Source organism: Leucopleurus acutus (genome assembly GCF_964270905.1).
Source record: "Leucopleurus acutus genome assembly, chromosome: 2".
NCBI lineage: Eukaryota > Metazoa > Chordata > Mammalia > Artiodactyla > Delphinidae > Leucopleurus > Leucopleurus acutus.
This window is the reverse complement of record NC_139143.1, coordinates 58,948,296-58,962,226: the sequence shown is the minus strand read 5'-3', so window position 1 is coordinate 58,962,226 and position 13,931 is coordinate 58,948,296. Positions and strand designations below refer to the sequence as shown.

Genomic DNA, 13,931 nt, shown 5'->3' with positions numbered 1-13,931 from the left:
CCATATTCTACTGCATATTGCCTAGAGAAAGAGCTGCAGATCATCCAATAATCACCCATTTCTAAACGGTCTAATGATAGCATATACAAAGGTGCCTCACTTAAAACCTTCCATTTATAGTCACACTGCATCAAATGGTGCTAATTCTAAGTAGGCCACCGCATACAGTGCACCCTCCGAAACAACACCCTTTCACAGTTTAACCAAATCCATTCCTTTTTCATTCACAGGAAAGATTTAATATTTCAGAATCTTGTTCTTGCATTCAACGTGAAAAGACTGCTCACCTGGAACTCATCAATCTGAGACCCAAGGGATGCCAGATTTCTGTCATTTGCTCATTAAGCCAAGGGCATCACACAAAGGCCTACTTCTAACGCCTCTCGAATCTTAATATGTGAGAGTATTGATCACTATAATTTATGACCCTACGGCAGTGGGGTGGCTCTTCACATTTGGACCCCCCTCACTTGTGCGCAGCGACTTCTAAAAACACGGCTGGCGCGGGCAGGATATTTGATCTGGAGCCCAAGTGTTTCCAGACTTTGTTCTCTGGCCTTAAAGACGAGGTGCCTGCGCTGAAGGAGACGGCCACCACAGGGGATTTCACCGTGGAGGGCCGGATGCGGGGAACGGATGGCGGGGCTGCTGCGGGGGCCCCACCTGTCCGTCCGCCAACCCCTCCCGCCCCCTCGTTTGGCCGGTAGCGGCCCCTCCTTTGGGCGGGCACCCAGCAGAGGGACTGCGGCAGTTGGCGCGCGCCGCGGCCGCGGGCCCCCTGGAGCAGTTGGTCTCCGCACAGCTGAAGAGCCGCTAGCTGGGCGCGCGCCGAGAAGACCCCGCCGGCCGCGGCGCTCGGGGCCCGCGCGAGCGCGCTCAGTTGGTGCGCGAGCGCGGCTCCGCCCCGCCTGCTCGGCGCGCGCCCCCGCCCAGTCCGCTCTCCTCCCCCACCCCCGGCGTGGATGGGGTGGATCCAGCTCACTCCCCTCCCCTGAGCGGCCGCGGCGGCGGCCGGCGCTGAATGAGAGACGCCGACTGCTCCGGTCGCCGAGCGCTAGCCTAGGCGGCGGCGGCTGCAAAGCGGCGGAGCGGGGGGCCGGCGCCGTCTTTCCAATCTCCGAAGCGTCTGCCGCGGCTGCACAGGTCGGTTCCCTCGCCGTGGGCCTGGTGCGGAGCCTCGGTGGGCGGTGCGGGGGAGGGAAGGTGGGAGCGCTGCGCCCCGCCGGGCTGCGCGGAGCCGCAGCGGCGGCGGCGGCGGCGGCGCGGGGAATGGCGGCGGCTCGGGCGCTGCGGTGTGTTGATCTCCCGGCCGCGGGCCCCGGCGCTGCTCGACCCCGGCGCGGAGAGAGAGCTGCGGGGCTCGGGCTGAGGGAGGAGGGGTGCCGGCGTCTGGGAACCCAGGGCCGCGCCTCCCTCGGCGGCTCGCTCTCGGCGTCAGGAGGCGGCCATGGGGTCCCGGCTCCGGGTCTCTGTCCCGAGGCCGGGGGCGCGGCGACCCTCCGAGCCCGCCTCGCCTCCCTCTCTCCTGGGTGGCGGAAGCCCCCGGGCTCCGCCCGGGCTACCCTGGCGCCCAGCGGCGCCTCAGCCTCCCTTCAGGTGAGCTGGAGCTGGGACTCCGGGAGCCGGGACCCGCAGAGCCGGGCCACACCCCCTCCGCGGCCCTAGCAGCTGCGCCCCCGAAGCCCGGCCGCCCAGCTGGCCGCCTGCGGACCCGCAGTCTCGCGGTCAGGGTGACCTGTTGCGGAGCGGTCCGTAGCCCTAGTCGCCTGCCGGCCTCGGACCCAGAGGGGCGGTCCTGCGCTGGCCCCGGGCCGGGCGCGCGGCAGGACGCGGGGCCTGGAGCGCTGCCCGAGATCCGGTGCTGTACCGCTAGGAACGGACGTATTGAAAAAAAGAAGAGGTTCCCCACGATCTGATCAAACAGTTGCAAATATCCGGGATTCTACTGCTGTATCGGATTAGGCAGGCTCATAAACACCATGCTTTGGAGGTGATTTGCAAAAAACCCGAGACAGGAGTGAGAAGCTGTTATCTGTATCTGGAAAATAGCAGTAAACCTGTGCGGAGCTACATTATCCCCCACCTGCCCCCATCAAAGCGCTTTTCCTGTAGCTGTGTTGTAGACGCAGGCCAGTTTCAGTGTACGTGGGCGTGTTTGGGAAGAAGCTGCGAGCTGATAGGAGGTACCTAAGTACAAATGTTAATTTGTTTTAACTGGGAGGGGTGAGGGAGGAGGAAGAAAGGGCACTGATGTTAGCTGTGGAGGAGGGGCCATTGAAACACTAAATTTCTGTTTAAGAGAGCGCTAAAAAGAAATACCAATACCTGGCGTTTAAGACCGTAAAGTAGGAAATACAGGCAGCAATTAATTGAGCTTTATCTTTTACATGCCCTGGGTTTTAAAATTTCAACGCTATAGTTGCTGTAGAGAGCTTTGTTTTCGTACCAGTGTTTATGAGTTGGTGTTTTTCTGTATTCACCATCAGATCAACTTTGTGTAAGTCTCTCTGAAGATGACCATCAGAATTTTGGGAAACTTTTCGATCCGTGCAGCATAGTATTACAGTCATAGCAAGTCATAGCTTGCTAGCTGTAAAAGCCTGTTCCATCCAGATAATTATGCTTATCCTAGTGCTGTAAAATCATAATGTGTATTACTGTTACTGCTGTATATTTTACTGTAGACTTTAGAATTATAAAGGAACTTATCCAAACAGTGTTATTTTAATAAAAAGAACCTCTTACTCAAGCTCTGTAGGCATAAAGTTTATCATCTAGCTTCAAAGATTTGGAAAGTACTTGTCTTACTAGCTTAAGGGACATGTGTAAGGACATAAGATGCCTTTTTGAATAAATAATTTTAACATAATTTATTTTAAACTTAGATTTTCTCTTTTTAAAATTCAGTATAATAATTTTGAAATGGCAAGATCTACGTTTTTTTCATTTGATTCATTCATTGACCTTTCTTTCAATTAAGGAATTTGACTTTAAAATACTCAGGGTGGGACTCTGGAAATATTGTTCATTTTGGCTAAATTATTCCAGATTGCAACAGAACTTTAAAGATAGTGCTGTGTTATCAATATTGCAGCATGCTTTTCTAATGTATATTTTGATTATCAGGAAGAACAGACCAAAATCTCCTGAGGGAAAGTATAACTACTATGAAACTGGCTTCGTTAATCTTTTACTTTGTGTACTTTTATTATACATGTGAGTGATGTATTTGTGTGTGTTTATGTATCCAGTTCTTGTCTTTTTCAGCTTTTTGTGTCATTACAGTTGAGACAGTAGTTTTTTGTAGTGAATGATGGATAGATATATAGGTGAAATTGCTCTGTTGCAACTGAAAACACTTCAGCTTTTGTCCAGAGGTCCAGTTTGTTCGTTCATTCATTCTACACATGTTTATTGGGTTCCTATTTGGTGCCGGTTAGTTGTCTAGATGTTGGTGATACAACAGAGAAAAAGGTCTGTGCCCTGATGGAGCTTAAAGGGTAAGTAGGCAAAAATAGTCTACTGCTTCATTGTCAGATAACACTGTTTAGTGTTAGTTTAAAAGTTTCAGAAGTAAAAACCCCTCTGATGAGTTTTTTTGGTTAAGGATATTTGTTGTGTTTTTCCTTCTAAGAATAGTGGGAATTATTACTCAGTGAACAAAAGCATTAAGACAGTTGTTTTAAAAATATGCTGATGTTTATGTACTTTGGGTATCTGGTTCCCAAGTACACCAAAATAAACATTCTACCTGCAGTCACATGGTGCACAGTTTACATGTGGTTAAACAGCTTTATTCTTTTGGTTTATATAGTTAAATGTTTGCTAAAAATGCTCTCTTGACACTTGTTTATAAGGGAGTCTAATTTTTTTTTTTAAGTCTAAATTTTTTAAAAAAATCATCTTTTCTTCTTCTGGCTGTGTATGTGTGAGTGGACCAAGGTCTCATTGTTCTTCCTTAGAATCTGATAACCATTATCACTAAAATCAGAATTTTGACTGAAAGTGATAGTTGTTTTTTTAAATTAAAATATGACAAACATTGGTGTAGTTCTTCACCGATTACAAAGCTTTTTAATATATATTATCGATAACTTCAATGTTTTGGTACTTCTTATTTACTGGAGTGCCAACAATTAACACTGACCTTAGGCAGGCATTATTATCTCCATTTTAGATGAGGAAATGGGTTTAAAGATGTTAGCACACCACCAATAAGCAAGCAGTGAACCTAAACCCAAGTTGTAGCTCTTACTATAATGCGGTGCACCACCTGGGGAGTGTGGATGGGGAGAGCAGCATCATCCAGTGCTATACTACAGCTACTAGCCTGCTTTTCCAGAAATTTCAAAATAATTTTTAAACTTTAAGCCCAACAGTTAATTGAGATTTAATTAATTGAATTTGTTTTCTTTTTGTGAGTTAAACTTTAAGACCTACTTAAAATCTAAAAGTACTGCTTTTTTTGCTATATAAAAAAAGGCAGTTTGGATTCACTTCTAATTATAAGTGTTTTGAGAATAAGACATTAAAATCAGTCCTCTTTTCTGAATATGAGGTTTTTATTGTGTAACAACTGTATTTGGAATAAAACGTTGCTTTAATCTGGATGCTACATTTTTTTAGTTATTCAGTTTTCAATAAAAAGATAATTCAATAGCCTGAAACTCTGGTTTAGGGTTTCTCTTTAGTGAGAAAATGAAGATCGGATGCGAATAATTTCCGTAACTTGGAATTAATCTGGAATCTTTCTTGATTAACATCTTGAACTTTTGATTTAGGAAAACTTTTAACTATGTAATAGGACTAAAAACACTGGAGTTTGAAGTGTGTGACATCCACCTGTTCTATGGAGAGAAAAAAGTTTGTATAAATTTAGTCAGTCACTTTAATAAGTAATGGCTAGTTAGGGATGTAGGAAGAGTATGAACAGCAATGTTCATAGGACTTAGCTTGACGGTGCCTGACAGTTTATGTATGCCACTACAGGGAACTTTGGTACTGGCTTTTGAATGATACATGGCTTTAGAGTATGAGAGGCTTAAAATGAAGCTCTCACCTTGAGCTTAATTGGTACCCTTCTGTTATTTTATTTACATAACCTTTTCTCAAAACAGATTTTTCCCTTTTATCTCTATTTCCTTTTTGTTGACTCTTGGACAGCCCTTTTCTGAAAACCCTACTTAAACAGCATCCCCATTACACTCTACCCTCACCTTTATTTGTCTTCACAACATTAATTTATCTGACATTATAGCATACATTGATTTTGTTTATCATCTTCTTCCCTCTGGATATAAACTTCATGAGGGCAGGGACTTAGTTTTGTTCACTGATGTATTCCGAGCACCTAGAAAAGTACCTGGCATAGTTAATACCCAGATAAAATTTGTGGAGTGAGTGAGTTAATTGGTATTAAATGATACAAAGCTCACTAGTTTTGTTTGTTCTTTGAAAAAAAAATTAACTTTTGACTTTAAATAATAGAACTGTGCAGTTAAAAAGAAAGCTGTACTATAAGACTTAAAATGAAGAACACCACTCCCCTGTACAACTTTCCCTGCCAGGTCCTGCTCCTAGAGCAACCATTTCTGATACTTTTAGCTGTTTTTTTTAATAATATTTATGTCCATATTTTAAGATATTACTTGTTTTTCAATTTTAGATATCTGTTGGCTTCCTCCTGTGGAAGATGAGTCTGTCTATGGTTTTGGGTTCTTATGCCACCTGAAGTTCCTCTCCCTTTATCTCCTAATATAGTTATAGCATGCTGTTTATTGTTTGCATTATTATGATTTTGTATGCATGTTTATTGTTGAACTGTGCAGTGTACTATGATGATATTTCTTGGAGTTAAAATTTTTTCTTTTTTGTTTTTTGCTTAGTTTCCTATTTGTCTCTTTTTTTTTCCCCCAGAAACTGTCTCAGTTATGTTCAAACACATCAGGTAACTGATCATTCGATTTTTCTTTGAATTGGAAAAATCCCAGGGCTCTCCATCCTTTTGCTCAGACCTGCAAGGGGGCTCTCCACTCTGCTTGGTCTTAGCTTGTGATTTCCCTTCATGATTCTGGGAATTCTCTTTGCCTTTTCCCTGCATTAGAGCCTATGGTCTCTCGATCCATGTCTTCCTCTTTCTCCAGTTTACCCCTTTGTTTTGGTGAAATACATCCCTCAGTAACTTTCAAGAAAGGATATTTGTGGAGGTGAAATTTTTGAGATGTTTGTATTGCTGAAAATATCTTCTTTCTACCCTGACACCTGGTTGCTAATTTGGCTGGTCTGGGTATAGAATTCTAAGGTGAAATAATTTTCCCTCAAAATTTAAGGAATTGTACTATAATTTTTGAAAAGTCTTATGCCCTTTAGTCTTCATCCTTTATATGTGACCTGTTTCTGTTAAGATCCTTTCTTTGTCATCAGTCTCTGATATGTCTCTGATGTTGTATGGGTCTTGTGTGGATCTTACTTCATTTCTTATGCATGGGACTTAGTGGGCCTTTTCAACCAGCAGTGTCCGTATTAGATGAGAGCGGAGATGATCCAGTACAAGGCTCAAGCCAGTTTTCTCTTTAAAGGGCTGAATAGTAAGTATTTTAGGCTTTGTGGGCAGTACAGTCTCTGTCACTACTACTCAGCTTTGCTTTTGTAGCGTGAAATCAGCCATAGACATAGACTTGTGGCACAGGTGGAAGGATTAGCCTTTGAACTTTACTAGGAGTAGGGAGAGTTTGTCTACAGAATTCGGAGAGAAGAACAGAATATATGGACAGAGACATGATGGTGGTAGCTTGAGGAAGTTCTCATCTGAGGTTTTCTGTTAATGTATGAGAAGCAAGATCATTAGCTGAGAGTAAGGAAGAATGGGAGTATGTATTGGAGGTTTGACAAGAGGGAAAATATGTGACATAATCATCAAAGAGTGGGAAAGGGAATAGAATAGAGTAGAAGAGAATAGAATAGAGAAATATAGTGTGATTGCCAGTCAGCATTAAGGGCCTACTTGAAAGAGATGATCCTGAATTTCATGTTCCTGACTTCAATAGGAATACCTCTAAAATCTCATCAAGTATGACAGCTTACTGAAGGTTTTGTGTTTTTTTCCCTATCAGATAGGGTTTTAAAAATTAATCATCAGAACGATTTTCATACATAAGTACTATATACATATAAATGTGTACATTTTTATACATACAAACGTGGCCTGTATAACTGCTTATTTCTGGAGAAATGCCAAAAGAAAGTACTATAATTTTTCCCTAATGCAAATTTTGATTTAGATATCATTCATTTATTCATTTTTTAAAAGCCATGGAGCATTTTCTGTTTTCCAGGAATAGTTCTTGGTGCTGGGGATACAGCTACAGACAAAAACATTTGCCTTTATTACATTTATATTTTAACTAACTAACATAATTAAACACACACAGAGACATTAACAAGAAAGGAAAATTATGCAGAAAAGAGAACATAATAGATGTTATTAACTGTATTTTTTCAGCTTTACTGAGGTATAATTGACAAATAAAATTTTAAGATATTTAAAATACACAACATGATAATTTGATATATGTATACATTGTGAAGTTATTCCCCACATTGAGTTAATTAATACACCTGTCACCTCATATAGTTTTCTTTTTTTTTTTTGGTGAGAACACTAAAGTTCTACTTTTTAAGCAAATTTCAGTTTTACAATATAGTGTTATCAACTATAGTTACCATTTGATATACATTAAATCCTCAGACTTTTTTCTTATAACTTTCTTATAACTGAAAGTTTATACTACCATTTTACCAACCTCTCCCTATTTCCCCTACCTTACTATAAGTTTTTGATAATATAACTAAAAAAGGTTAAGAAATACCTTCTAGTCTTAGTTTTGTAAGACTTTTTTCTTATAATATCATAAGTATTGCATTTTATCAAGTGCTTTTTCTGTATTGTTAGAAATGATCATATTTCTCCATTAATCAGCTAATAGGATGTATTACATTAATAGTTTGCATTATTGCGTCCAACCCTACATAGCTGTGTTGCATTCGTTTTTTTCTCCCTCTAACTGCTGAACTTGATTTGCCACTGCCTTAGAGCTTTTTTAAAATTTACTTTTATCAGTAGATAAATTTATCAGAGATTTATATGTATCTGTTTTGACTTCAGAGTTGTGGTAGGTTCATAAAATGAGTTGTGAAGCTTTCCCTTTTTTTCTCTTCTCTGAAATAATTTTGTAACATAGGGATTATGTGCTCCTTGAAGGAACTATAGATGTAACGTCGAAGGTGAAAAATAAAGTTTCTAGAGGAAAACATAGAAAAATATCTACATGACCCTATGGAAGGGAGAGGTTTTTGTTAAACAAGACATAAGGAGTACCAGAAAAGAACGATTGATAAATTTTTCTTCATTAAATAAGAACTTATGTTCATCAAAGGATACTATTAAGAGAGTGAAAAGACAAGTGACACAGTGGAGAAAGTGTCTGCAATACTTATAGTACAACAGTGGACTTGTATCCAGAGTATATGAAAAATATACAAGTCAATTAAAAAAAATACAGGCAACCCAATTTTAAAACAAATGGACAAAAGACCAGAAAAGGCATTTATGAAATGAATTATCCATATGGCCAAAGTGAAAGGTACTCACACATAATTTTCAGGGAATTGCAAATTAAAACTACCATGTGATATGACTACATACCCACCAGAAATAGTGTAAATGAAAAAAACCTGAAAATACTAAGTGCTGACAAGAATGGAAAGCACTTGGGACACTCATCCATTTCAGATGGGTTTGAAAATTGGTACAAACACTTCGGAAAATTCTTTAGGTAGCATCTGCTAAAGCTCTACATGTGTATGCCGTATGATCCATCAATTTCACTTCTTGGTATAGACCCAACAGAAATCAATATATATGCACATCAAAAGACATGGACTTTAGAAGAAACATAGGGGTAAATTTTCATGACCTTGGATATGACACCAAAAACAGGAACAACAAAACAAAAATGACATAAATTTTATTTCATCAAAATTTAAAACTTGTCCTTCAAAGGACACCATCAGGAAAGTGAAAAGATAACCCACAAAATGGGAGAAGATATTTGCAAATCAAATATCTGATAAAAGACTTGCATTCAGAATACATTAAGAACTCTTTAACAACTCAATAAAAAGAAAACCCAGTTTAAAAATGGGCAGAGGATCTGAATAGGCATTTCTCAAAGAAGATATACAGTAAGCACATGAAAAAATGCTCAACATCATTAGCTATAAGGAAAGTGAAGTTAAACCATGATGAGATACCCCTTCACACTACTAGAATGGCTAGAATCAAAAAGTTAGATGATAACAAGTATAGAGGCGGATGTTGAGAAATTGAATCCCTCATCCACTAATAGGAATGTAAAATTATATAGCTACTTTGGAAGATAGCATGGCAGTTCTTAAGATGATTAAACATAGAGTTACCATATGACCCAGCAGTTCTTTCCTAGGTATATACCCAAGGAAGATGAAAACATGTCTCCACAAAATATTGTTCACAGATGATTATGGCAGCATTATTCATTGTAGGCAAAAAAAATGGAAACAACTCAAATGTCCATTACCCAACAAGTGAATAAACAAAATGTGACATATCTATACATTGGATTATTATTTAGCCCTTAAAAGGAGTAAGGTACTGATGCATGTTACATCATCAGTAAATCTTGAAAATATTATGCTAGGTGAAAGAAGCAGTCACAAAAGGCCACATATTATATGATTCCATTCATATGAAATGTGCAGAACAGGGAAATCTGTAGAGACAGAAAGCAGATTAGTGGTTGCTTGAGGTTGGGGCTAGGCAATGGGGAGGTCTAAGGAGTGTGGGGTTTCTTTTTAAAATAATAAGAATGTTCTAAAATTGACTATAGTGATAGTTCTACATGCCATTGAATTGTATACTTTTTTGGGGGGGCCGTGCTGCACAGCTTGTGGGATCTTAGCTCCCTGACCAGGGATTGAACCCGGGCCCTCGGCAGTGAAAACTCAGAGTCCTAACCACTGGACCGCCAGGGAAGTCCCTGAATTGTATACTGTAAATGGGTGAATTGTATGGTATGTGAATTACATCTCAAAGCTGATTAAAAAAAAAAAGACATGGCAAAAATAACAGTGATGTGAGGACATTGTCACCATATTTAATTGAGAAAAGCAAGATACAGAGGAATATATAAAATACCCATTTTAGTAAAACAAACAATAAAAACCCTGTGTGTGTGTGAGAGAGAGAGTATAAGTGATCTTGTAAAGCAGAAAATGTTGCACATCAAATGTAAACATTTGTTACCTAGTTGGTCTAAGGTAAAAAGGAGAGGGAGGGAAAGAAGGGAGAAAATAAAGGAAAAGGGGTTGATTTAGAAAAAACAGCATTTATAACATCATTTCAGTTATGTAAAACATAAATCTTAAAATGGTAGTTGTCTATATGATGAGGTACCAGGGTTTTTTTTCTTCATCATGTTTTTCTGGGTTTGATCCTTTTTGTTTTATTATTATAACTATCTGAAACTAAATTAAGAAACAATACAAATAAAATAAGTTATGAAATCTGGAAAAATATAGCAGTTTTTTACATAATAGCTCCCAACTGGAAGCAAGCCAAATGTCCGTCAGCAGAATAATGGAGCAATAATTTGTAGTATGCTCTATACTGGAATGCTATACATCAGTGAAAAAGAAGGAACTACTGCTATACTTAGCAAATGTGGGTGAATATCACAAAATGTTGAAAGAAACCAGACACAAAAGAGCATGTACTGTGTGATTCTCTTTTTTTTGAAGTTCAGGAAAAGGTCAAACTCATCTATGTTGATGGAAGTCAGAGCAGTGATTAGGGGTTCGGACTAGGGGAGCAAGACTTCTGGAGTGCTGGAATTGCTCTATATCTTTATCTGATTGGTGGTTGCATGCATGTCTACATAGTAAAAATTTATAAATACATTTCAGTATTTGTGTATATCTCAATAAGAAAAGTAAAACACTTTAAGCCAGAAAAAAAGAATAAGTTTTTAAAAATCTGGTGGTCATATAAAAAGTCTTTGTAGGGGCTTCCCTGGTGGTGCAGTGGTTGAGAGTCTGCCTGCCAATGCAGGGGACATGGGTTCAAGCCCTGGTCTGGGAAGATCCCACATGCCGCGGAGCGGCTTGGCCCGTGAGCCACAACTACTGAGCCTGCGCGTCTGGAGCCTGTGCTCCGTAACAAGAGAGGCCGCGACAGTGAGAGGCCCGCGCACTGCGATGAAGAGTGGCCCCCGCTCACCGCAACTGGAGAAAGCCCTCACACAGAAACGAAGACCCAACACAGGAAAAACAAATAAATAAATTAATTAATTAAAAAGTCATCTTCTTAAAAAAAAAAGTCTTTGATACTTCCAAGGTTAGTTATATCACTTCGAAAGACAGTTTCTCTCTACCCTCATTTTTAATGGCTGTATTGTGTCACTTTGTGTGGGTGTATCATAATTTATTTAATCAATCTCTTAATGGACACTTAGGTTGTTTTTAACTTTTATATACTATGAAGAGTGATAGACTTCGCTTTTTTTAAATACATATTCCTGTACTTTTTTGATGATTTCCTTTTTTTTTAAAATTTTATTATTTATTTTTGGCTGCGTTGGGTCTTCATTGCTGTGTGTGGGCTTTCTCTAGTGGCATGCGGGGACTACTCTTCATTGCAGTGCACGTACTCCTCACTGCAGTGGCCTCACGTTGTGGAGCGCGGGGTTCAGTAGTTGCAGCATGAGGGCTCAGTAGTTGCTACATGCGGGCTTCAGTAGTTGTGGCGCATGGGCTTCGTACTTGTGGCTCGTGGGCTCTAGAGCCCAGGCTCATTAGTTGTGGCACGTGGGCTTAGTTGCTCCGCAGCATGTGGGATCTTCCCGGACTAGGGCTCAGACCTGTGTCCCCTGCATTGGCAGGCGGATTCTTTTTTTTTTTTAATATCTTTATTGGAGTATAACTGCTTTACAATGGTGTGTTAGTTTCTGCTGTTCCCGTCCCTCTTGGGTCTCCCTCCCACCCCTCTAGGTGGTCACAAAGCACCCAACTGATCTCCCCATGCAGTGCAGCAGCTTCCCACTAGCTATCTGTTTTACATTTGGTAGTGTATAATGTCAGTGCTACTCTCTCACTTTGTCCCACCTTACCCTTCCCCCTCCCCATGTCCTCAAGTCCATTCTCTATGTCTGCGTCTTTATTCCTGTCCTGCCCCTAGGTTTGTCAGAACCATTTTTTGTTGTTCAGATTCCATATATATGTGTTAGCATGCAGTATTTGTTTTTCTCTTTCTGACTTACTTCACTCTGTATGACAGACTCTAGGTCCACCCACCTCACTACAAATAACTCAATTTCATTTCTTTTTATGGCTGAGTAATATTCCATTGTACATATGTGCCACATCTTCTTTATCCATTCATCTGTCAGTGGACACGTATGCTGCTTCCATGTCCTGGCTATTGTAAATAGTGCTGCAATGAACATTGTGGTACAATGACTCTTTTTGAATTACAGTTTTCCCAGGGTATATGCCCAGTACTGGAATTGCTGGGTTGTATGGTAGTTCTATTTTTAGTTTTTTAAGGAACCTGTATACTGTTCTCCATAGTGGGCAGGCAGATTCTTAACCTCTGCGCCACCAGGGGAGTCCCTCTGATCATTTCCTTTTGATGAATTTCTAAAAGGAGGATGGATTGCTGTTTGGAGGTTAAGTACATTTGTATTTTTGCCCGTGGCGTATAATTGTTTCTCTGTACTCTTACTGACTTGGTGATTAGCTTTAAAAACATAAATATTGATCTGTAATGTAATAAATTCTTGTTATAATTTGCATTTTTTAACTTTTTCAGTGAAGTTTATATTTTCATGTTTTCGGACATTTGTGTATAATTTCCTCTTCATATCTTATATTCTTATTGCTCAGTCTCTTAAAAGTCTTTTAAGGAGATAAGTCAGATAAACAAAAAGTACATAAAGATTAATACAGTTAACCCCTCAGAAAGAGAAAGACAAATACCATATGATATCACTTAACATGTGGAATCTAAAATAGGACACAAATGAACTTATCTATGGAGCAGAAACAGACTCACAGATACAGAGAACAGACTTGTGGTTGCCAAGGCGAGGGGTTGGGGGAGGATTGGGTGTTTGGGATTAGCAGATGCAAACTGTTACATAGAATGGATAAACAACAAGGTCCTATTGTATAGCACAGGAAGCTATTTTCAATATCCTGTGATAAACCGTAATGGAAAAAAAAATACAGTTAACCCATAACTTAAGAAATGAAACATAACCAGTGCAGTTGAAGCACCCTGTTATTTAACATGTTAGAGCCCTTTATGTATGAAGAATATTGTTTTTGTTGGTTGTTGTAGATCTTTTCCCTATTTTATTTTTTTGTCACCTCACTTATTTTATTAAATCTAAGTTGGCTTCAGTTGTGAGATACACTGTGTAACAACAGTTAAGGATAGAAATATGCTGTCAGTTAAACCATGACACTCTGTTAGTTTTAAGAGGCATCCTGATTTCAGAGATGTTAAAAGATGAGAAAATATTCATCCTAGAATTGATGCAATACATGTGTTCTGCTCTGTGTGTGTGTCATGTTTTCTTTAGTCAGATTTATCAGTCTTCTACTGTTTCTGTTTTTCTGTTATCAGTCCAAGACTTTCCTGTGCCAACATTAAAAAAAATTCACCTATGTTTACTTCTTGTATTTTTATGCCTTAAATGTTTTTCATCTTTAATTCATCCTATTTATTTTAAGGAAAGATCTAATTTTTATCTTTTTATCCAAATAGCCAGTTGTCATAAAGTTAAAGGACACTCACAGTTTTTTGATCAAGGAATGAATGATATATTCAGATG

General features: G+C 39.8%; 1 protein-coding gene across 2 annotated transcripts in view; it reads left to right on the top strand.

The window, feature by feature from the left end:
• The first annotated feature begins 1,009 nt into the window (after positions 1-1,009).
• Positions 1,010-13,931, top strand: part of RALGPS2 (Ral GEF with PH domain and SH3 binding motif 2) — a 163,566-nt gene continuing 150,644 nt past the window's right edge. For both annotated transcript variants that reach the window (XM_082857166.1, XM_082857165.1), the window contains exon 1: positions 1,010-1,143. The gene's annotated coding sequence lies outside the window, so the exon portion shown is untranslated. The remainder of the gene's footprint in view (positions 1,144-13,931) is intronic.